Below are 26,482 nucleotides of genomic sequence, written 5' to 3'. Positions count from 1 at the left end.
CCCATGGATTTGGTGCTCAGAACACCCAAATTTATTTTTTTCAAAAGACTTTATGATGACCTCCGTATTGAGTTGGGGAACTTTCATGCATACTCACACTATTTTTTTCGCTCCCATCTATGCATTTACAGGCCCTCTTTTAGAAATCGCGCAAATAACTCAATTTTTCATGTGTATTAGCTCATATATCTAGCGTCGGGAGCACCTAAAGTCTTTTGCCTAAAAAACTTTATGAAGACATCCATATTGAGTTGGGGTACCTTTACATATACTCATACCATTTTTTTCACCCCATTTCGTTATTTACATGCCCTATTTTACAAATCACGTCAATTTCACAATTTTTCGTGTATATAAGTACATGGATCTGGCGCCCGTAGCACCCAAAAATTTTTTCTTACAAAACTTTATGAGGACCTTCGTATTGAGTTGGGGAACCTTCACATATATACTAACACCATTTTTTCGCGCCCATTTTCGTATTTTCTGGCCCTTTTTTAGAATCACGCAAATACCTCAAATTTTCTTATGTATTAGACCATGGATCCGACTCCTGGTGCACCTTAATTTTTTTCTCAACAAACTTTATGAGGACCTCCGTACTGAGTTGGGGAACCTTCACGTATACTCATACCATTTTTCCTGCGTCCATTTCATCATTATAGGCCATTTTTAGGAATCACCAAATTACTCAAATTTTCGTGTATATTAGCTCATTGATCTGGCGCTCGGAGCATCAAAAATTATTTTCTAAAAAAACTTTATGAGGACCTCTGTATTGAATTAGGGAACATACATGTAAACTCACACCATTTATTTCGCCCCCATTTTTGCATTTAAAGGCCCTTTTTTAGAAATCACGTAAATTTCTTAATTTTTTTCCTGTGTATTACACCATGTATCTGGTGCTCGAAGCACCAAAATATTTTTCCCCAAAAGCTTTATGAGGACCTCCGTACTGAGTTGCGGAACCTTCACGTATACTCACACCATTTTTTTACACCCTTTTCATTATCTACAGTCCCTTTTTTAGAAATCGCGCAAATTTCTCAACTCTTCTTCTGTATTAGCTCATCTCTCCGATTTCCGGAGCACCTTAACTTTTTTTCTCAAAAAACTTTATAAGTATCTCCGTATTGAGTTGAGTAACCTTCACGTATACTGACATCATTTTATTTTGCGCTCATTTCATCATTTATAGGTCTTTTTTTAGGAATCACGCATATTCTTAATTTTTCGTGTGTATTAGACTATGAATCTGGTGTCCGGAGCAAACAAAAAAAAATTCACAAAAAACTTTTTGAGAACATCCGTATTAAATTAGGGAACCTTCACGAATACTTACACTAGTTTTTTCGAGCCCATTTTCGCAATTACAGGACCTATCTTAAGGATTGCGCTAATTCTTTTTTTTTGTGTGTATTGACCCATGGATCTGGCGCCCGAGTATCCAAATTTTTTTTTTCAAAAAACTTTATGAGCACCTCTGTATTGAGTTGTGGAACCTTTACATATATTCAGACCATTTTTTTCGCGCACATTTCCGCATTAACATCCCCTTATTTAGGAATCGCGAAAATTCCTCAATTTTTCGTATGTATTAGCCCATTGATCTGGCGCCGGAGCACATAAAAATATTGTCACAAAAAAAATTATGAGAACTTCCGTATTAAGTTGGGGAACCTTCACGAATACTCACACCATCTTTTTCGTACCCATTTCTGCATTTGCAAGCTCTTTTTTAGGAATCGCATAAATTTCTCAATTGTTTTTGTGTATATTATCCCATGGATCTGGCGCCCAGAGCACCTAAATTTTTTCTCAAAAAAACTTTATGAGGACCTCCGTATTGACTTGGGGAACCTTCACGTATACTCATACCAATTTTTCATGCTCATTTTTCGTGTGTTAAGTCCTATGAATTTGGTGCCCGGAGCACCCAAATTTTTTTTTCACAAAAGACTTTTTGAGGATCTCCGTACTGAGTTGAGAAACCTTCATGTTTACTCACACCATTTTTTTCGTGATCATTACTGCATTTACATGTCATTTTTTAGGAATCGCGCAAATTCCTTAATTTTTCGTGTGTTGACCAATGGATCTGGCGCTCGGAGCACCCAAAGTTTTATCCCCAAAAAATCTTATGAAGAGCTCCGTATTGAGTTAGGGAACCTTCACATATACTCACACCATTTTTTTCGCTCCCATTTTCTACATTTACACACCTTTTTTTACGAATCGCGCAAATTTCACAATTTGTCGTATGTATTAGCCCATGTATCTGGCGCCCGAAAAACCCAAAAAAAAAATTCTTAAAAAACTCTATAAGGACCTCCGTATTGAGTTGGGAACCTTCACGTATACTCACACCATTTTCTTTCGTGACCATTTTTGCATATACAGACATTTTTGAGGAATCGCGTACATTCCTCAAATTTTCTTATGTATTAGTTCATGAATTAGGCTCCCGGAGCACCTTATTGTTTTTTCACAAGAAACTTTTTGATGAACTCCGTATTGAGTTGGGGAACCATCACGTATATCACACCATTTTTTCGCTCCTATTTCATCTTTTACAATCCCTTTTTTAGGAATCGCGCAAATTCTTCAATTTTTTGTGTGTATTAGCCCATGGATCTGGCACACAGAGCAACCATATTTTTTTTCACAAAAAAACTTTTACGAGAACCTCTGTAATAAGTTAGAGAACTTTCACGAATATTCACACTATTTTTTTCGCGCCCAATTTCGCATTTACAGGCCCTTTTTTAGGAATCGCGCAAATTCCCAATTTTTTGTGTGTATTATTATCCGATTGATCTGGCGCCCGGAGCACCCAAATTTTTTTTAGCAAAAACTTTTATGAGGACCTTCGTATTAAAATGGGAAACCTTCACGAATACTCACAATATTTTTTTCGCACCCATTTTCGCATTTACAGGCTCTTTTTTAGGAATCGCGAAAATTCTTCAATTTTTTGTGTGTATTATCCCATGGATCTAGTCTCTAGAGCACCCAAAAAAAATTCTCAAAAAAAATTATGAGGACCTTTGTATTGAGCTAGGGAACCTTCACGTATACTCACACCATTTTTTTCGCGCACATTTCCACATTTACAGGCCCATTTTTAGAAATCGCGCAAATTTCTCAATTTTTCGTGTGTATTAGCCCATGAATCTAGCTCCTGGAGCTCCCAAAATTTTTTGCTCAAAAAACTTTATTAGGACCTCCGTATTGAGTTTGGGAACCTTCACGTATACTCACACCATTTTTTTGCGTCCATTTTTCTCATTTACAAGCCATTTTTAGGAATAGCGAGATTTTTTCAATCTTTCATTTGTATTATCCCATTGATCTGGTGCCCGAAGCACCCAATTTTTTTTTCTCAAAAGACTTTATGAGAACCTCCGTATTGAGTTGGGGAACGTTCATGTATACTCACACTAATATTTTTGCTCCCATTTATGTATTTACATGCCCTTTTTTAGGAATCACGCAAATTTCTCAATTTTTCGTGTATTAACCCATGGATCCGGTGCCTGGAGCACCCAATGTTTTTTCCCCAAAAAACTTTATGAGCACCTTCCTATTGAGTTGAGGAACCTTCATGTATAGCCACACCATTTTTTTCGCGTCCATTTCCTCATTTACATGCCCTTTTTTTTCAAATCGCGTAAATTACTCAATTTTTCGTGTGTATTAGTTCATGGATCTGGCGCCTGGAGCAACCAAACTTTTTTTCTTAAAAAATTTTATGAGGACCTCCGTATTGAGTTTGGGAACCTTCGCGTATACTCACACCATATTTTTTGCGCCTATTTCCGTATTTACTGGCCCTTTTTTAAGAATTGCGCAAATTTCTTAATTTTTCTTGTGTATTAGCTCATCGATCCGGCTCTCGGTGCACCTTAACTTATTTTCTCAAAAACTTTTATCAGGGCCTATGTATTGACTTAGGGAACCTTCACGTATACTCACACAATTTTTTTCGCATCCATTTTTGCATTTACAGGCCCTTTTTTAGAAATCACGTAAATTTCACAATTTTTCGTGTGTATTAGCCCGTGGATCCGGCTCCCAGAGCACCCACACTTCTTTTCTCAAAAACCTTTATGAGGACCTCCGTATCGAGTTGGAGAACCTTTACGTATACTCACTCCATTTACTCACGCATATTTTCGAATTTACAGACCGTTTTTTAGGAATCACGCAAATTCCTCAATTTTTTGCGTGTTAGCACATGAATCTCGCGCCCGGAGCACATAGATTTTTTTTCTCAAAAAACTTTATGAGTACCTCCGTACTGAGTTGGGGAACCTTCACGTATACTCACACCACTTTTTTCGCGACCATTTCCTCCTTTACATGCCTTGTTTTAGAAATCGCGCAAATTTCTCAAATTTTATTAGTAAATGCCCATAGATTTGGTGCCCGGAGCATCCAAAAAAAAATTGTCAAAAGACTTTATGAGAACCTCCCTATTGAGTTGGGGAACTTTTATGTATACTTACACCATTTTTTTGCGCCCATTTTTGCATTTGCAGGCCCTTTTTTACACATCGCGTAAATTCCTCAATTTTTCGTATGTATTACCCCATGAATCTGGTGCCCGGAGTACCAAAATTATTTTCCCTAAAAACTTTATGAGGACCTCCGTATTGAGTTGGGAAACCTTCACGTATACTCACACTATTTTTTTCGCGGCCATTTCCTCATTCACATGCCCTATTTTAGGAATCGCGCAAATTTCGTAATTTTTCGTGTGTATTAGCCCATGGATTTGGCACCCGTAGCACCCAAACTTTTTTCCTTAGAAAACTTTATGAGGACCTCCGTACTGAGTTGGGCAACCTTCACGTGTACTCACACCATTTTTTTCACGTCCATTTCCACATTTAGAGAACCTCTTTTAGGAATCGCACAAATTTCTCATATTTTTTGTGTGTATTAGCCCATGGATATGTTGCCCGGAGCACCCAAATTTTTTTTATCAAAAAACTTTATGAGGACCTTTGTATTGAGTTCGTGAACCTACACATATACTCACACAATTATTTTCGCGCCCATTTTCTCATTTATAGTCCCTTTTTTAGGAATCACACAAATTTCTGAATTTTTCGTGTGTATTAGTCCATGGATTTGACGGCCGGAGCACCCAAAAAAAAATTCTCAAAAAACTTTATGAGTACCTCCGTATTGAGTTAGGGAACATTCACGTATACTCACACCATTTTTTTTCTTGCCCATTACCGCATTTACAGGCCCTTTTTTAAGAATCGAGCAAATTTTTTAACTTTTCGTGTGTTAATTAGTCAATGGATCTGGCGCTCGGAGCACCCAAATTTTTTTTCTCAAAAAACTTTATGAGGACCTCTGTATTGAATTGGGGAACCTTCACGTATACTCACACCATTTGTTTCACACTCATTACCGCATGTATAGGCCCGTTTTTAGAAATCGTGCAAATTTTTAAATTTTTCATGTGTATTAGCCTATGGATTTGGCGCCTAGAGCACCCAAATTTTTTTCTCAAAAAACCTTATGAGGACCTCTGTGTTGAGTTTGAGATCCTTCACGTATACTCACAACATTTTGTTTGCTTCCATTTCTGCATTTACAAGCCCTATTTTAGAAATCACGCAAATTCCTCAATTTTTCGTGGGTATATTAGCCCATTGATCTGGCGCTCGGAGCACCCAAAACTTTTTTTCTCAAAAAACTTTATGTCGACCTCCGTATTAAGTTGGGGAACCTTCACGAATACTCGCACCATTTCTTCCCGCCCATTTTCGTATTTACAGGCCCTTTTTATGGAATTGTGCAAATTTTCTCAATGCTTTGTGTGTATTTGCCCAAGGATCTGGCATCCGGAGCACCTAAATTTTTTTTCTCAAAAAACGTTATAAGGACCTCGGTATTGAGTTGGGGAACCTTCACATATACTCACACCATTTTTTTACGCCCATTTCCACATTTAAAGGCCCTTGTTTAAGAATTGAGCAAATTTCTCAATTTTTCCTGTGTATTAGCTCATGGATCTGGCGCCCGAAGCACCCAAAAAAAAATTCTCAAAAAATTTTATAAGGATCTTTGTATTGAGTTGGGAACTTTCACGTATACTCACACACTCACATTATTTTTTTCATGCCCATTTCCTCATTTACAAACCTTTTTTTAGGAATCGTGCAAATTCTTCAATTTTTCGTGTGTATTAGCCTATGGATCTGGCGTCCAGAGCACCCAATTTTTTCTCAAAATACTTTATGAGGATCTCTGTATTGAGTNAATTTTTTTTTTATAGGTCATGATAATAAAAAGTTGTGTGGGAGTAGTTAATGAAAATAAAAACCAATTAAGTTTTATATTAAACATATATTCTAAAAATGTCTTTTTAATTTCTTTGCATTGCTTATTTAATATAATTAACAGAATTAAATATTTTTTTAGTTCTTTTAATATAGCACATAAATAAGAAAAAATCTAAAAAATAAAATATAATTCTATTTCTTGACCAAAGAAAAATATCACCCTCACTTTTTCTCTTCCTAACTTTATTGTTGTATATAGATTGATATAACTACTTAGCACAAGTCAATAAGTTTACTAAATATTTTAAAAGTAACATGTATATAAACAAATTTACAACCCTTCTAAAAATTAAAATATCCACTTAATATATTTTAGCAAGAGGAATATGACATATTAATTAAGTAAAATATTAAAATTTATCTAAGACTATATGTCAATAAAAGAGAATCCGAATCTTAACACAATTTTAAATTCAAAGCTCCTTATACTTGTTAAGTTTAAAATTATTAAGTACAATTTTAGTCAAGACTTCTTGTTAATTTATTGATAAATTCGTGTTAACTATTCTATTCTAATAGTAACAAAATAAGCTTCTGTGCTTAAAATTATTTGAACATATAGTTAACACATTTTCATTTGGAAGTAAGTTTTGAAAATATAATAGTTTGAATTCAACAATCAATATTTTCTAAACATTATAATTAAAAAAATTAATATTATTTTCCAAAAAATAAAACCAAACCTTCTAATATGAATGAATAATGAAACTAATAAATCAATCAATTACAACAATGAGATAATTTTTCATTTAAACATCTATTTATAATTCAGCAATTTTTTTATTATTATTTTGGGTGATAGATGAGAATATTCAGTTGACAAGATGCTTCTGCAAGAACCTTTTCCATGTCTGCTCCTCCTACATGTCCCCACAATTAGAGCACCTATATCTGTAACAACTCGGAAAACTAGTAGGTGAAACTAGAGCCTTACGAGTGTGTTGTTGAGATTGATGTGGGGTTTTATGTTATAAAATGGTTCCCTGAGTTTAGGTTGAGGGGTTAAACGTCAAGGTAAGACTCCCCAAGGACCAACCAAGGGTCCTTGAGGAGGACCCTAAAGTCTAACCCCAAGGCTGCCCCAAGAACCAAAAAGTTGTCAAAAACTTAGGACCTACGGATGGGACCTACTAGGCGTAGGTCCATCCACGCCCCGTAGGTCAAGACCCCAAATGAAGAGCTGCAGCCACCACCCATGGACCTGCAGGACGGGGCGTGACTCCACTCACGGTCCGTGGGTCAGGTTGGCGTGAGTGGCACCTGTAGACTGCCCAATCTCGGCTAAGGGAGGGGCAACTTGGTAAATTCCTAGGGTGGTTAGTTAAGTTAGGGGTATGTTTATATTTATTATTTAGACTTATTTAAGGCTTTTTAAAATATTAAATACCCTTTTACAACTCATAATTCCCAAACCCAAAAATAGAAACCACCTCCTCTCCAAATATTCTCTCTCTAGAAACTCCATTGAAGAAGAAGAACAAGGTCAAGTCTAGAAGTGAAGGAGCAGCCTTTTCTCTTCAATTTCGTGAGGAAATATTCATAAGGTATGGTAGATTTTCATCTATGGGTAGCTTTCACCCATAGAGTCTCTTCAAAACTTGATTTCAAAGCTTCCAGTTTTCCCCAAAAGTTAGGGTTTCAATCTAAGTCATGGGTTCACTTCCAAAACATTTTAAATGGTTGAATTATGATGAATTATGATTGAATTGATGAATTGTTACTGGTTAATGATGAATTCCCCCAAGAACCCATGAAATCCCCAATGTTTCCAACTTGGATCTTAAGTGTGGGTATTGTTGCATATTGGCCCAATTGAGTAAATAATGATTGTTTATGGTGTAATTACATGATTTAAGTATGACTATACATGTATTCTTGATTAACCTAAGATTCTAGGGTGAAATTAATATAGTCTAGTGTTATGTCATGAAAGAGGCAAATTGAGGGTTTAGATATGACCTTAGATTGATGAACTTCTTTATGAATTGCCATAGATTGGATGACCTAAACATGAATTGCTTATGAGTAAAGCTTTTAGACATGAATGAATTAGGTTAGGGCATATATGATGGATCATGGTTGAGTAGTATTGAGATTGAGTCTACTTGATGCTATATGACTATAATTGGTTAAGAATGAAGCATGTGGTTAGTTTACCTTGAGAGTTAGGTTTACATGATGAACATGTGAGCTATTTCTTGAGAGTAATGCTTGTAGTATGAAGATGACTTCTAAGGCTTAAAGAGTAAAAGCTAAAATGAAGGAGCTATGAATGTTGAGGCTTTAAGAAGGAAGCTATTATTCATGTTGAATTATGTATGGTGTTATTGTGGAAGGACTTTACCCACATGACCTACAATATGAGCACATGAGCTTATGTATGCAATGAATGAACTACTTGAATTGTGGCTATATCTATGTCTAATATAATGAATGCTAGATATGTTGATTTGATGTGACCTATGATCCTTGAATGCAAGTTATGAGAATTATGCATGGTTGTGATATTATGTGCATGTTTTATGAACACTTTGAGAGTGAAGTGTCTATGATGATAATGTTGTTGTTGTATCATTGAAAGGACAATCACACACACACCCCATTCATGAACATGACTATGATGTGACTAAGGTGTTGATTGTATTATTGAATCATGATATTCCCCTTATCTAATGTAGTAATTCTAGATGTTTGGGTTGTGTTTGATTCATACCCCTTGGAGGGAAAATTATGAGGGTTTGTACATGATTGATAAGAATTGGGTATGAACTCATGATTCACTTAGAAAGTGAAGATCCTATGACTATTATATAATTGTGTTATTGTTGAAAGATCATTCTCCCTATACCCTTACACATGACTATGCATGAAATGTCTAGGACTATGATAATCTTCTTGTGTTGATTGAAAGTCTATTCTCATGAAAACACATGATTTTAATGTGAAATTATTCCTCACATATTGATAATTCTAGATTGAAAGTTAGTTCTCACCTAATTGAATCCATGAGCTATTTTATGAATTGTGTTGGGTGGAGGGTTTAGACACTCCTTCATGCATGTAAATTCAATTCAAGACTAAACATGAAATTTTGGGAAATAATGCTTAGCACCGAGTGGATATGGAAAATGAGGTAGAGGCCCTCCCGTCAATAAGGCCGGGTTCTCCAAAGATAATCTCATGAGATGGAAGCTCCCCCGTCAATACAATAGGTTTGGGGTTTCTAGAAGTAATCTCCCTATCCCATAACTATGTGCCCACATAGGTCTTTAGCTAGTGGATCCACCTAAAAGCTAATACATTTAGTTCTATCTTAGGCAAGTAGGACACCTCTTTTTGGTGTGGGGTAGTACACCAGATTCCATGTAGCTCACATGGTCTATGTCGATTAAGGCTAATTTCCCTCAATGAACAAGAATATAAACAAGAACATGAGTTATGTACTATGGTTCCTCAAGAGGTTCTACTTAGTATGAGTGGGGGTATGGGACTTCACTTATGCATTGCACAAGTAGACTTTAGGTGTGATTGTGGTATGTTTCTCTTATGATATGATGATTTATGAGTTATTGCATGCTTTACATGAATTATGAACATGAACATGAACTATACTTATGACTTCTTAATGAGTTTTACTTAGTGTGAGTGAGGGTATAGGACTTCACTTATGCATTGCACAAGTAGACCATGAAAGGGGTCATGGTGTGACTTTCTTATGCTATGAAGATGCATGACTTTATGCACTTATGATATGGGTTGTTGCTAAGAGTGGCTTTCCTTGATATGAGTTATTGAACATAAATGTTTACTTGTCTATGAGTATTAACTATGGATGAGGTCAAAGAATGATAAGTATGAGAATGGTGGCCTAAAAGTGATACTTAGTGTAGATGAGATTATGGGATCCTATCTATGCATTGCATGAGTATAACTTAGGGTTACTTATGTGATGCGTTTATTATGATGAGATGATCTTGGTAGTTAACTATGTGTGTGAACTATGTCTTGTGAAGCTTGGGATATGCCTTATGTTTATGTTGGAGACTATGCTTGTGATTATGATGATATCCTTTATGCTATGATGAATTGTGCAAGAGTTGTCTTATGAGCTACATTCTCCAAATATTTCAAAGATGATGTTTAAAATTGGCATATAGCATGGTTTCAACTAAAATGTCCCTTTTTGCATGTTTTAAGGATTTTTATGCATGACTTTCATACTTGGTACATTTTTGTGCTAACCCATATTTCTTCTACTTTTTTCACAAAGTGTAGGGTTTGGAGACTTGAGTTCCATTCTTGGAAGATAGGTTTCTAAGGAGCAAGGAGTTGAAGATTTGGTGAGTCCTCATAGCTTCGAGTATAAACCCACTTTTCCCTTTAGGTCTTTCTTTTATGTTTTAAACTTCTGTAAGGGCCATGTCCCAAAGATTGTATTCAAGTGTTATAGATGGTTTGAGACAGTGTTGTAGACTCCCTCTCATTTTATAAAAGACTTTGATTGTAAAGAAAAGTTTTAAATTCCACACTATTTTCCTATGTTCTTATGTCATGATATGCTATGAGGCTTGTATGAGACCCCTTCAGGGTCGAGTACGCCGTGTTACATCTAGGGGGTACCCCTGGGTCGTGACAATATCATACCAAACCATGATAACTTACAGAAACAGTTACAATTTCTCATCGAAAAATAAATATTAAATATCCTCTAATATTGTAACAACAATAATATATTTAATGTAATTTCACAAGTGAATTATGAAGAAAAAATAGAGAGATAAGATGTTTCATAAAATCCTTAGCTTAATAAAGCCTACCTAATTAATTGAAAAAAAAGGGAATCATATGAACAATGTATCTGTATTTAATTTAATATAAATATCCATATTATGAACCCTTTACAAATTTCCAAATATAGAACAACCAAATAATTTCAAAAAATGTAAATCTAAATTTGCTGAAACAATTATTTGACAGTATAAAAGACACCTCAAAATTTTATTGTTATATACAATATTGATGTTTGCATAATCAAGGACATAACTTTCGATGCAAGTGTCTACGATCGTGCAATAGTATAATAACCCAACCAAGGGTTGGGATCGTCCCAAGAGCGTGGTTTTGAGAATTTATAAAAAAATAAAAAAATTTCGTTCTAACTAGTCGTAGCTAAAGACATTAACGAGTAAAAACATTGTAAATTAAAGGGGGGACACAAGAGTGTCAATTAACAACGGGGGTTTTTGTCACTGATAAGTAAAAACAACAAAATAAATAAGAGTTTCTAAATAATGAGAAGAGATCCTTGGGATGTGACGGGAATACGGATTAATCTAGATTATTGGGTACATGCTTTCGATAGAAGATTCATAGAATAATTGTGACTAGGCTAGACTTTAAGGGGGATAAGCTCTCTCTCTTGAGCAATTTACTCCATTTCAAATGCATTCCTCTCGAACACCCATTTGCCGCATGAAGACCAGCCTACGCCTTAACCCACTCACTCTCACGATCTGAGTGTGTGGACATGGGACTAGGGTTCACTCTCTTGAGCTGAACCTCATGTCGACCCACTCACACCGGCCATCAATTTAGTGGTTTTAGTTTTACGACCTCTTTTTCGAGCAAGCCGAAAACACATAAATAAACTTGTATTTGCAACTACAAATTTATTAAATTTATCCACAACCACTAAACGAAATCACATTTAAACTATGAATAGACTATCAGCAAGCAAGACCCAACAATTATCTTAACCCATATTCACTAAATCACACCCCAAGAATTAGGGTTTTAGCAACACATCAAGAGATAGAAATTTATACCTAAATGAGCTTGCATTCAAATTATGAAGATTTAAGTCTTGTTACAAGCCAAGAATGAAGAATCCAAGAGACCCCAATCCAAATCCTTGGAGATGAAACCCTCTTCTTCTTCAAGTCTTCAAAACTCTCAAAAAGTACTATTCTCTCTCAAAATTGTCACACGTGTTCAACTCTAAGAGAAAATTATAATAATTGTTCCACACTAAAACTAAAACTCTAACTAGTATTTATATTTATCACAGATTTATACTATAGTGGATTGTTTGGCGTCATTAGTCGGAATCGCCTATCAACTTAGCGATTCGCCCTTTGGTGTAGTTCATCGCCGTCTTGTACCAACCTTCAGCATCGTCGTGCTCTGTGTCATTGGGCGGCATGGTACTACTTCGCGGAACTACTCGGTGATGCGTCGACTGCTCCCTTTTTCTGCCGACTTGATCCTTTTCTTTAGGGCTCACCACACTGGAACAAAAGGCGAAGTAAGACCCTTCGACGCCTCGCCAAGTGGACTCGGCAATCCTCATGCCTTCATTTCTTCGTTCTTTTCAGCCTTTTCATTCCTTTTTGCGATGTAGTGTCCATGCTTTCCTTAAAACTTAAAATACCTGAAACTTAAGGGTTTTATCAGATATCGAGATAAAATAAGCATTTGAGGACACAATTTCTATTAAAATATAGCCCTGAAAGAGTCCAATTTGTGAACTCATTAACACCCTCAACTTAAACTTTTGCTTGTCCTCAAGCAAACTCAAGTTCAGCTGTTCAAAAAGGGTGTGTCGAACAGTGCTACACAAGGCTCAATCATGAATGCACACAACAAGACTCAATTTACCTATGCAAATATCAAATGTGCACTTAAAGATTCAAGTTGTGACTCACTAATATCAAGGAGTCTCATGCTCAGAATACTTGCTTCAAATGCAAGTTCAAGCTCAACTATAGTGTTCAAATGCCCCCACACAAAGAATGATTCCATATTCACATAATGGTTTCACAATTTAAAGCTCTGGAATCAGATGCAACTCTCACACTTACAAAGAAGAACATAATGCATAATTTTACCCATTGGTTTGCCCGTATTTTCCAATCAACTTTTGCTTCAGCTCACTCAAGATAAAAAAAAGGTCTTTTCAAGGCTTGTAATGGGGCTGAGTGCAAATGTATGGTCATTTAGGCTCAGTGACTTTCATTCTCATGAGATGTGGTGCTCACAATACTTGCTTCCCTTTTTTCTTCATCATTTTCATTAGTGCTTATAAGTCATCCTATTATTTACTTTCCATGAATTGTATGGAAAGCCCTTTCATTTTTCAACTCTATTCCATAACTTTTCTTTTCATTCATTTTCTTTTCCTTTTCTGTCTTTTTTTATTATTATATGGAAGGGTTCCATTTTCCTCAAAAGCATAGGTAGGAGGGACTTTCTTGCACTTCTTGATTTGCCTTCTCTTTTCACCACACCCCCAACTTAGGCTTTTGGCCTAAGTTGGCTATTCAAACTAACCATAACTTCATGAGGATTATGGGTAATGGATTAAGAAAGGTCTAGTTTTCATCAAGTTTCTTCCAAAGAAAGGTAAGGCTCAAGGGGTGATCAAGAGAGAGTCACATGCTCACAAGGTAGGTCACAAAAGAGGTATATGTCAAATTGGTTAACACTCTTCGAAGTTGCCTAAGATCATATCAAGAGATAGCATCACTTAATTGACTGGACCAGCGGGGCAAATTCTAGGATCTACCATGCATAGTTCACAAGTAAGCTCATCACACTAGACATCGACACTATAAGTCAAACAAGACTCCACAATTTCGCTAGTGTGCAATGATCATCACAAGAGACTCAATTCGATACTAGGCTAGTCATAACGAGATGCAAAAAGTTCACATATTGTCTATGCAACTTCATTTGGCCTCATCATAGCCACACATTCATGTTCGTTCGATTGTAAGCACTATTCAAGTCATCAGTATTGATTGGAACCAAGACTCAAATTTTTATAAAAAAACAGCCAAATTCAAGAACTGGGTGGCGAGAATGTGTGAAAAATTCAAAATTTTTTGGAAGGGTCAAAATCGTTTTGCAATTTAAAACAAAAGGAGCCACAAGCTCAAACATCCACATAAAGCAGTATTTAACACAATAATAACTCAAACCCCAAATACATAAGCAAAAACATGAGTCACAAATAGCACACAAAAGGTGGGACTCACCCCACCACAAATAAAAACAATTTGTCCTCAAATGCAATTAACACAGAATATCCAGACTTTAAAAATAAAGAAAGCCAGAGAGGGAGGTAAAAATCCTGTCTACACCGTCACTCCATCTGTTTGGCATCATTGCCCGATGTGTCAGCTCGAAATTTGATAATGGCCCTCGAAGCTTCTTCAGAAGATTCAGCGGCAGTTTACTTACTAAGATTGTCCAAGTCATGAGCCGCCAAAAAAGAGTGGATGGCTGTGAAGAATTCGCATTTCCACGAGAGAATAGTGGGGTCTCGGGGTTTTGTTCCCTTGTTGGCACTGGGCTTCTTGCCCTCATTATCCATTTTGGGGGGATTTGTTGCCTTCGTATTTTCCCTAAAATTTTTCGCTCTTGTTTGTTGGGGTGGCATATCTCTTCCCGCTACTTTTGGTCTAGCCATTTTTGCAAATCTTCGAGAAAAAGTTAGAAAGTATTTAGATAAAAGAAAAACAATGCAGTTTAATTGCGGGATCGCTTCACCGAAATAGTTGGCGAAGCGTGCAATTATTTAGGCAGTTTGCCTAGTTCAGTGCGTAGAGAATACAAGGATGCAGACAAAGGGCGAACCAGAAGTCTTTCGGTGAAACGTCGAATGCTTTCAGTGACATCATGCGTCTTGCTGAAAATTATAGAATTTAACATCACAATTAGCTTTTAATTAAAGGAGAGATGAGGATTGCAGTCGAACCGCGAGTGGTTCGACGAGCTTGACCCAGCTCGCCAAATGACCCAACGTGCCTGCTTTTGACCCACTTTCCCGAATTTGACCCTGCGACCTCTGAAAACATAATTAAGGCATGTACCACCCAAATTAGGCTTAGACCAAGTGACAATCATGCTCAACCCACAAATTTTAAGTCAATTTAAAAATGTACCCTTCAAGAATCAACTATTTGACTTAGTACATGCAAAGTTTGCAAATCTAACAGGCAGACAAATATTCTAATTCTACCAGAGAAACTCAACACAAATCAACAAGGTAATATCATTGTATTTAGTCCAAAATCAATAGAAAGAGCTCAGAGTTTGGGAATCAACCTTTCGTGCTGACTAAAATGTAATTGATTCGCTAGGCAGCAATGTAATCCAAGTCCCAAACACAAATCAACAACTAAAATACTCTAAACGTATAGGAATATTGAAAATAGAGTGCAAGTGTGAGTTTAGGCAGATAAAAAGTGAGGGAAAGTGAATGAAATTGAAACTTTTAAACATTTGGCTTGCAAAAACCATCCAGTTCTTGCCCACTCGGTGACATTAGTCCAGGTTGCCTACTCACTCAGTGGAACGCTAACTGTTTAGCTTCTTTGTCAAAATTTACAGGACCTCTGGTTTGTAGGGGGTCCAAACGACGGTCTCTATCGGGATCGCCGACACGGTCGGCGGTTCGCCAATAAGTTCCTATGATCGCCGAGTTTTACAGACTCTAATGCAGGATGGTATTGAGTCTAACGGTGGTCTAGTTCTGAGTCGCTGAACCATTCGGCGATCCATTGATTGGACCTCTTGCTCGCCAATCTGCACTTTTCATTTACTCTCCACACCTCCATCTGCACAATCAACACCATTATTTTATCAAGAAATAAGAAAGCAATTAAAGGGGTTTTGGGTTGCCTCCCAAACAATGCCTTAGTTAACGTCGTGGCATGATGCAAGTCCACCTTCAAACCTCACTCTTGGGGTTAGCCATAGTATCACTAGACAAACCCCCTTGCTGTCTCAGATTGAGGTGAGACGATATATGATCCATTTGGGTCTCCAACTGCTTGATTGAAATAGAATGGGAGGTGACAGTCTGGCTAAGGGTAGAAACATCTTCTTTCATGCCTTTCAGCATTTTGTCTGACCCTTCAATTTTGTTGAGGATACACAAAAGCATATCCTCAGACTACCACCCTCTGAATCCTTTGGATTTTGGCGCTCGTGGGGAGGCACGTAGCTGTCCTTCTCCCCATCCTTGCAGTTAGGATTTCAGTCTCTCCATTCACGATCCTTCCATCCTTCATCTCTAGCCCAACCTTGGTTACCACCCTGCATTGGGTAGTTTGAATGATAACCACCACCTTGGTTTGCTAGGAAGTTCACCTCCTCATTATATAAGGCTTCGAAATTCGCCTTCTCAGGATTTGCGCATCCAACCCCCTCAGCATTGACACCACGGGCATCAACCCCCATGACATTTTTGGATAAAATATCAAGTTGTGTCATGATCTTGGCCATGTTTTGGTCTATCTCATTATCTTTGTCCATCTGCTCCTTGGATAGTTTGAATGTGAGAGGGGAGACTTGGTCTTCACGGGTGTACCATGCCTTATTGATGGTCGTCATGCCATCTAAAAGTTAGGCTGCTACTGTATACGATTGCTGCATCAGGCCTCCAGGTGAAAGTTGATCAGCGACACCTTTATTCACCGAATGCAGGCTTTGGTAAAAGTACTGTAGCAATACATTATCGGACAGACCATGAGTCGGGCATTGTAGCACCAATTTTATAAATCGCAGCCAAGTTTTGTGCAGAGGCTCTCCTTCTAGACGTTTAAAGTTCTGGATGCTATCCCTCAGTGACATCATCTTCGAGGGTGGGAAAAATTGCACTTGAAATGCGGTTACCAACTCCTCCCAAGAAGTAATGGATTCAGGTGGTAGCTCGGCAAGCCACTTGCACGCCTCGCGTATTAACGAGAAAGGGAATAGCCTCAATCGGACCGACTCCTGAGAGATGTTTTTGAACGAGAATGGTCCACACACATCTACAAAGTTTCGAAGATGCTCATGAGGATCCTCATGAGCCAGTCCGCTGAAAAGTCCCTTTAGTTGCAAAAGTTGCAACATGGTGCTTGTTATGTGAAACACTGCATTTCCCTCGGCTGGGGGTAAATGGATGGCTCCAACACCTCCCATGTGATAGGGGCCATGGATGTTAGGCTCTTGGATATCGTTAAGATTTCCGATGTCGTCTTGGTGGCCTACCTGGCTACCGTTGCCACTATTAACACTCATGCTTTCTNATTTCCCTCGGCTGGGGGTAAATGGATGGCTCCAACACCTCCCATGTGATAGGGGCCATGGATGTTAGGCTCTTGGATATCGTTAAGATTTTCGATGTCGTCTTGGTGGCCTACCTGGCTACCGTTGCCACCATTAACACTCATGCTTTCTGAAATATTCACACAACAAACAAAACAAAACTAAAAATTAGGTAAGTAGACTACAACTAAGAAGAACAAAAATTTTACTAATCTAAAAATCCTCAAATAACACCACTGCCCAGCAGCGGCGCCATTTTGATGTTTGCATAATCAAGGACACAACTTTTGATGAAAGTGTCTACGATCGTGCAATAGTGTAATAACCCAACCAAGGGTTGGGATCGTCCCAAGAGAGTGGTTTTGAGAATTTATAGAAAAAGAAAATTTCGTTCTAACTAGTCGTAGCTAAATACATTAACGAGTAAAAACATTGTAAAAGGGGGGACACAAGAGTGTCAATTAACAATGGAGGGTTTTGTCACTAGTAAGTAAAAACAACAAAATAAATAAGAGTTTCTAAATAATGAGAGGGGATCCTTGGGATGTGACGGAAATACGGATTAATCTAGATTATTGGTACATGCTTTTGGTAGAAGATTCATAGAATAATTGTGACTAGGCTAGCCTTTAACGGGGATAAGCTCTCTCTCGAGCAACTTAACCCGTTTCAAATGCGTTCCTTTCGGACACCCACTTGCCGCATGAAGACCAGCCTACGCCTTAACCCACTCAATCTTTCGAGCTGAGTGTGTGGACATGGGATTAGGGTTTACTCTATCGAGCTGAACCTCATGTCGACCCATTCACACCGACCATAAATTTAGTGGTTTTAGTTTTACGACCTTTCTATAGAGCAAGCCGAAAACACATAAATAAGCTTGTATTTGCAACTACAAATTCATTAAATTCATCCACAATCACTAAATGAAATCACATTTAAACTACAAATAGACTATCAACAAGCAAGACCCAACAATTATCTTAACCCATATTCACTAAATCACACCCCAAGAATTGGGATTTTTAGCCACACATCAAGAGATAGAAATTTATACCTAAATGAGCTTGCATTCAAATGGGTATGAAGATTTAAGTCTTGTTACAAGCCAAGAATGAAGAATCCAAGAGATCCGAGTCCAAATCCTTGGAAATGAAACCCTCTTCTTCTTCAAGTCTTCAAAACCCTTAAAAAGTACTATTCTCTCTCAAAATTATCACACTTGTTCAAATCTAAGAGAAAATTATAATAATTGTTCCACACTAAAACTAAAACTCTAACTAGTATTTATAGTTATCACAGATTTATGCTGTAGCGGATCGTTTGGCGTCATTAGTCGAAATCACCGATCAAATTGGTGATTCGCCCTTTGGTGTAGTTCATCGCCGTCTTGTACCAGCCTTCACCATCTTCGTGCTCTGGGTCATTGGGCGACATGGTATTGCTTCGCGGAACTGCTCAGCGATGCATCGACTGCTCCCTTTTTCCGCCGACTTTATTCTTTTCTTCAGGGCTCAACACACTGGAATAAAAGGCGAAGTAAGACCTTTTGGTGACTCGCCAAGTGTACTCGGCGATCCTCAAGCCTTCATTTCTGCGTTCTTTTCAGCGTTTTCGTTTCTTTTTGCGACGTAGTGTCCATGCTCTCCTTAAAACTTCAAATACATGAAATATAAGGGTTTTCATCAGATATCTAAATATAATAAGCATTTGAGGACACAATTTCTATTAAAATATAGCCCTGAAGGAGTCCAATTTGTGAACTTATCAAATATGATCATCAAATTATTGTTGATTATATAATTTTAATGAAAATGAAAAAAATACGTTTTCATAATAGTACAAACATAAAAATAGTAAGGAAGTTAAGAATTACCTTATGTCTCTCCAAAGTCATATTTCCTAATAGCAATGTTAACAAGTTGGAAAAGAAAATTGTGAAAAGAATCATGGCTGGATTTGAATTGGGGCTCCTTTAGCTATAGTATTTAAAAGAATATTATTATGATTTTTAATTAAAATTAAATAAATAACATTATCGTAGAATATGACAGAATAATCAGCTTATACACAAAATAGAATAAAGAGATGCATTTAATGAAATTAAAGATGGACTCAGGAGGTTTGGGCCTTAAAAAAGCTTGTCAGAAAAATATTACTCTTCTTGCTAGTCTAGCCTGGATATTTCTCACGAACCGTAATTCATTATTGGCTCGAATGCTTACTAACATTCATAACCTTCGTAAAAGTACTTCCTCGACATCCTTCATTTGGAATAACATTATTCTTGGAAGAAACATCTTCTCCAAGGCCATAACTTGGATCCCTTCCACAGGTCTTACCATTAACTATTGGAATGATAGTTGGATTGCCTCCCTTCCGCGTCTTAGACAAATCTTCCATGGTCCTCTTAATAAAGGTTAAGATAAGCTGGTTCTAGTGAATCTCTGGGACGACGCTGGTTGGGATTGGTCTAAAGTTTCTTTCAACCTCAATAATAGCATCACTGATAAAGCCACCACCACTCGAACATTGGCGCTGACAAGCCTCACTGGTCCATTAACTCCAAAGAAATTTTTTCCACCAAATCGATCTACAATTTGATTAATCATGTTCCTTAAAATGCTTCTTCCTCTTCTTGGGTTTGAGAAATTAATACCCTTAATAAGATTAAATTATTCCTTTGGATTTTCTCTTACGACAGGCTACCCACGAAAAAGCATCTTCACCGATTGGGAATCTCTTTCGATCCTCTTTGTCCTATCTGTAAAAATTATATTGAAAGTATTGAGCATATTTTCCTTCACTACTACATTGCTAAAAAATGTTGGCTTGATATTGGTCTAAATTTAACTAATCTTCCTATAGCTAAAAAATGTTGGCTTGATATTGGTCTAAATTTAACTAATCTTCCTTGCCACAACAACCATTATTCCTGGGAAGACTTCTTCCCCTTTGTCCTCTGGCATAACTGGATAAATCGTAACAATAACATCTTTCAAAATAAATCGGAATTGATCCCCGTCCAGGTTATCAGAAATCATACTCTTGAGTTCAAATTATGTACTAATAACCAGGATAGTAAACACAAAAGAACTATTCTTATCAAATGGCTCCACCCACCTTCTGGCATATTAAAAATAATATAGATGGAGCTTTTCATCGGGAGGATAAAATAGTAAGAATAGTCAGAGTTATCTGTAATCACATGAGTGACTGTGTTACAGGCTTCTCCTATAAGAGCATGGCTCAAAATCATACAACAACTGAAATTGAAGCTCTTCACACTAGCCTAGCTCTAGCAAATTCTCTCAATTTAGCCCCCTTGAGATCGAAACAGACTCATCTGAAATCCTTTAACTTCTGGACTAAGCCACCTTACGATATTATTATCTCTGATTGCAGGTCACTGTTGAGTCACTATTGAGGAAGTTGAAGAATCCGGTGGTCCGTCATAGCTTCAGACAAGAAAATTATGTAGTAGATATATTAGCTAAGCAAGGCTCCAGGCTAACAAACTACGACAAGACTTCCCTTTTGCAATCCCCACCAAACTATGTGAAAGATCAGCTTGCTAAAGACAAAAATGGGGTTACTTCTACTAGAACTATTAAGTCTTTTGCTTGTAATAAGTTAGCCCGTTTTGGTAACCTTGTTGTAACTACTAACCCGTATAGGGTTAACTTTCCATCTAGCTCTCCTGTAATCTCTTAATATATATATATATATATATATATATATATATATATATATTAACAAAAAAAAGAGATGAAAAGATAGAGGGTTTTTTTTAAAAGTAAACAAATAGATAAAAATATATATTGTAATTAAAAGTTTATTTTCAAGGTGATTGATTCTCTTTATATTCTCACATTTTTTAATTGTTATGCTAATAATAAAATTTGCAAATGAGTTAATTTTTTCATCCCATAAATACATATTATTACGTTAATAATAAAATTTGTATATGAGTTAATTGTTTCATCCCATAAATATGTAATTATTCAAAATGGAATCTATACTTTTTAATATTATAGAGAATGTCAAAAGTATTAGAGTAGGATATTAGAATCCCCCCCCTCCCCCCCAAAAATGGGGTTTTCTTTCCATTTCCAACTATACAATTAATGTTTAGAATATTAAATGTGATTATAGAATGTTGAAATAATCTGTGTCTTTCCTTAATTATAATAAAATTGTAATTAAACTTTTATTGTCCATAAATGATGATTTTCTTTCTATTCTTGCGATGCAACTAATGCTTAATTTATTGAATGTAATATAATAAATCATATTGTATTTAGTGTGATGAAAAAAATTCAAAAAATTGAGAAAATGGATAAATAGGAATTCTGGCTTCTAAGAGGTGCCGCATCACCATTTTCACATTCAGCTTTATATATATATATATATATATATATATATATGATGGGTTAAGGCTTGAATAAGTTGAGGTTGAACCCAATTCAAATTATCTTGAGCCCAACCCTTAAAATTATGGGCGAGTTAGGTATAGTCTGGCTCTGTAATCAGGACTGGAAATGGGATATAGGTCTGGTTCTACTTAGCCTTCATGTTCATCTCCTACTCGATGATCAGACCGAGATTAAGGCTCTCTGGATCCATGATATAGCCCAATAAAGCATCTTTCAGATGCTAGAGTATCAACTCATTCTGTGATGGCATCGATGTGCTGCTATGAACCCGAACCAATATCTGGCTGCCACATTCAGGTCCTTCTCTATAGGTACACCTGCCTCAATCCACTGTGGTGTAATGTCTGATATCAACGGTGCCAACTAACTCTTAAAGTCGTCAAGGGTCTTCTTTTATACATGGCCAGTCAAGTAATAGAACATATTTACCATACAACCAAGCACCTCATTGATGTCGGTGCTGCTGTATATTACTTTTCAGCCCCGCACCACTACATGGTCAACCGAATTGAATGAGCTGACCTTCTTCTTCCCTTTAGGCACTAGCATTTCATACTCCGCATAAAATTCCCAAACCCAAGTAGGAACATAGGAGCCTCGTGGCATTGTGAAGATTTCGAACTTGATAGTGTTCCACACCTCCGGGTACCAGTCTACTACTCCATCAGTAGACAATTTCTTCTCCTCTAAAATAGTCCTCAAAGTCTTGGTCTTCAGTCTATTCAATGATCGGGGTGTGAGTGCCTGAACTAGTGGCACCGGATAAACCTGCTCAACAATCGGAGCTGGAGGTGGAGGAGGAGTAGGCGTCACTGGGATCCTAGCTAGATCAAGTAGAGATTTGGAGCGTAGCTCCCATATCCTAGTCTAGAGAGTTTGATTGTCTTCCGGTTCAGACACGGAGGTCGGCGATCTATCACTCGAGTTGCCCTCACTTTTGAAGTAGTGAGGTGGGTGGCATAGATTCCCATACTGTCTGAGATCTCCCTCGCTGACATTGGTATTACGGGCCTCTTTTCCTTGCCTTTTCCCCCTTTTGGAGGATGTTTTTCCTGTGCAGTCCGGGAGGGTGCAACACCCTCATTGATAGCAATGCCCTGTGCACACTTTCAAGGCGGTTGATTTCTCCCCGCAACCTTTTGTCTAGCCATACCTACAAAAAAATATCAAATAGATCAATACGTTAGAAGCAATTCAAAAAATTATCAATTTTGAAAAATATGCAGGAAAACTCACTGAGTAGTTCGCGAGTCGCCGAGTAGTTCACCAGTCGCCAAACCCATTTGGTGAGCCAAGTCAAGCTCGCCGAATGTTCCAGAATAAAAATTCTCACAAGTTGGTGATGTCCAGGGCCTTTTGGCGAATTTCCGACACCATTTGGTGAACTAAAAGTAGCTCACCGAAAGTTACAAAACAATTTCTAAAAATTGGGGCGCAGAAGGGCGATCTAAAGGGGTAGTTGGCGAGTCGCCGAGTGAACTCAGAGAGCTCAGGCGTATCTCCGAATGTTACAGAATAATTTCCACAATTTTGAAGGATAAGAAGGCGATCCAAGGGTAGTTAGGCCAACCGCCGAACCATTCGGCGAGCTGGACCCAACTCGCCGAATAGTCTAACGTGCCAGATTTTGATTCCGACCATCAATTTCTAACCTGCAGCTCACGAGAACAAAATTAAAAACCTATTCTTTGCAATTAAGCCCAGACCCAATACATTAATGACTTCGGAGTAGTCAGACTTCCCTTGATTTGTCCGAAACTGACCAATCGATGTCTTTTTCCCTTAAGAATGACGTCACCTGCTCTATCATTGGAAAAATCAGTCAATCAAATCAATTGGGGTTACTTAGACTTCACCCATACCAGACCCAACACTTAATCAGCACACACCCATAATTTTATCATGCAAACACACGAGATTTCCCAATTAAACGCTAAAACTACTAGACGAAACACGACAAGGGCACACATTACCAACAAATATTCAAACAATCATTACTACGCACATAAATCAACATGACAACCATCATGCAATTCAAATTACTAAAATTTAAAGACGGGGTTCAGATAACCAACCTCAAACTTGAGTAGGTGAATGCTAGGCTAACGAATTGAAGCAAACTGCACAAAAGTTCCCCCCAACAAATGATCCAACATGGAATTGCAAGAAATGCAAGTACGGAAATCTAAAATGCGGTTGTGAAAGTGTAAAAGTCAGAAAATATGAAATGAGGGAGTTTTTTTGAATTTAAAACGGTTCAGCCCTTCTTGACCTTCAATGCAAGCCAGTCGGTAATGGTCCCTTATGTCACCAACCCATTCGGCGATGCGCCGAATGATTCTTTTGTCCGCTGAGTTTTACAGAACCTCTAGCTAACTAGTTGGTCCAAACATTGATCCAGATCGGGCTAGCCGAACTGTTTAGCGAGTCGTCGACTGGTATCTGGGCTCGCCTAATTACTTTTTTCCCCAAAATTTTAAAATTTCAACCTGCACATTCAACACCCATTAATTAAACAACAATAGTAAAAGCTCAAAACTTGGGTTGCCTCCCAAGAAACGCCTTATTTAATGTCGTGGTACGACGAGGATATGCTTTCAAGGTTTATTCTTTGGGTTAACCAATGTATCACTTTGTAGACCCCTTTTTTATTTCAAGTTTAAATGAGATGATATTTGGCCCATCTGTGTTTCCAGCTATTTCATGGACACCGAGTGAGAAGTAACCTTTTGGTTTAGAGTTGAGATGTCCTCTTTTATTTCTTTAAGTACTTTGTCCGACCCTTCCAGTTTATTGAGAATGCGTGTAAGCATATCTTCAGTGCGAAAATTTTCCGGATCAACCCTTTGTTTTTTTGGCTTTTGACGTTCATGGGGAGGTACATATCTCTCTTTGTTACCATCTCGCTCCCTCTAGTTTGTACCATAGTCACTCCACTCCCTATCACGGTCCTTCCAACCTTCATGACATTCTCTATGCCAACCTTGGTTTCCACCTGGACTTGGATAATTTTGGCGGAAACCTCCTCCCTGATTTGCTAGAATGTGTACTTCTTCATTGTATAACACTTCAAAGTGAGCATCATCAGGATTTACTATGCTAACTCCAACTGCATTCACAATAGCCATGTTTTCATCCTGCTCTCACTCCTTTTCTAGTTGTTCCTTTTTCATCCTGAAAGTCAAAGTAGACACTTGATCCTCCCTAGTATACCAAGCTCTGTTTATCTTCGTCATCCCATCAAGGAGAGTAAACACTATTTCAAAAGGTTGCTGCATAATTCCTCCTTGGACAAGCTGGCCAGCAACACCTTTGTTGACCGAATCTAGACTCTGGTAGAAATGTTGTAACAACACTTTGTTCAAAGTCCATGAGTTGAAAATTGGAGTAACAACTTCTGAAACCTCAGTCATGTTTCATGGATTGGTTCACCATCCAAACGTTTGAAGCCTTGTATATTATCTCTCAATGCCATCATCTTTGAAGAAGGGAAAAAGCTTATGTAGAATGTCTCGGTAAGTTCTTCCAAAGACGTAATTGAGTCCCTCGGTAGATCAGCTAACCACTTGGTTGCTTCCCCTATAAAAGAAAAAGGGAACAGCTGGAGCCGGACTGACTCATGTGAGATGTTCTTGAACAAAAATGGACCATACACGTCCACAAAGTTTCGGATATGGTCACGGGCATCCTCATGAGCCAGCCCTTTGAATAACCCTTTCATTTGCAATAGTTGAGACATCGTGCTAGTCATATGGAATATAACATTTCACACAATCAGAGGTAAACGAATAGAACCTACAACACCCAATTGAGCTTCATTGACATCATTCAAGTTACCGATGTCATCTTGATGTCCAAGTTGGCTGGTGTTACTTCCGTTCACTCTCATTTCGTTACCTGTTCAAAAACAACAAACAACACACACAAAACAAAGTAAGTCAATTCAACTACAAACAAGACTAGATTATGGCTAAACATCACTAAAAGAATTCTAAACACCACTCCCCGGTATTGACGACATTTAGGATAACGCTCAACTACACTTCATCCAATTCTAAGTGTAGGCGATCGCAATCTAGTATAAACCCAACGAAGAGTTTGGGTCAATCCCATAGTGAATGATACGGTAGAGAATTCAATTACAAAGTAAAAGGCTTGTTCTAATCGTTTGTAGTAATAGAAATTATCAAAACCATTAAAGTAAATTATAGGGGTTGAAAACTAGTGTCAAATGGGGGGATTAGGATTGTCCATTTACAACTACTAAAACAGGATAGTAATCAAGTAGGAAAGGATCCTTGGGGATGTGATTGATTAATTGCCAATTTCACTATACAGATGATTACTAATTACCGAAATTCGCTGAATCTTAGTGGGTAGACTAGAATTTAGATGTAATAGCCATCTCTCGATCAACTATCACGAATCAAGAGAGTTCTCTCGAACCTCGAGAAGTATAACAATTATACACCACCCAAAACCTCAATTGATCTACTTTCTCGAGCTAGATTGGTAGGATTGAATTAAGACTCACTTTCTCAAGATGATTCTAGAACAACCCAATCACTACAATCATCAATT

At 37.6% G+C, this 26,482-nt stretch overlaps 1 protein-coding gene across 1 annotated transcript in view; it reads right to left on the bottom strand.

Moving 5' to 3' along the window:
• LOC125871638 (kirola-like) overlaps positions 1-26,482 on the bottom strand; it is a 219,939-nt gene that overhangs the window by 192,831 nt on the left and 626 nt on the right. The window lies entirely within an intron of this gene.

Source organism: Solanum stenotomum, chromosome 7 (genome assembly GCF_019186545.1).
Source record: "Solanum stenotomum isolate F172 chromosome 7, ASM1918654v1, whole genome shotgun sequence".
In the NCBI taxonomy this organism is placed as follows: domain Eukaryota; kingdom Viridiplantae; phylum Streptophyta; class Magnoliopsida; order Solanales; family Solanaceae; genus Solanum; species Solanum stenotomum.
The sequence above is the reverse complement of the archived record's forward strand: the minus strand, read 5'-3'. Positions and strand labels throughout refer to the sequence as shown.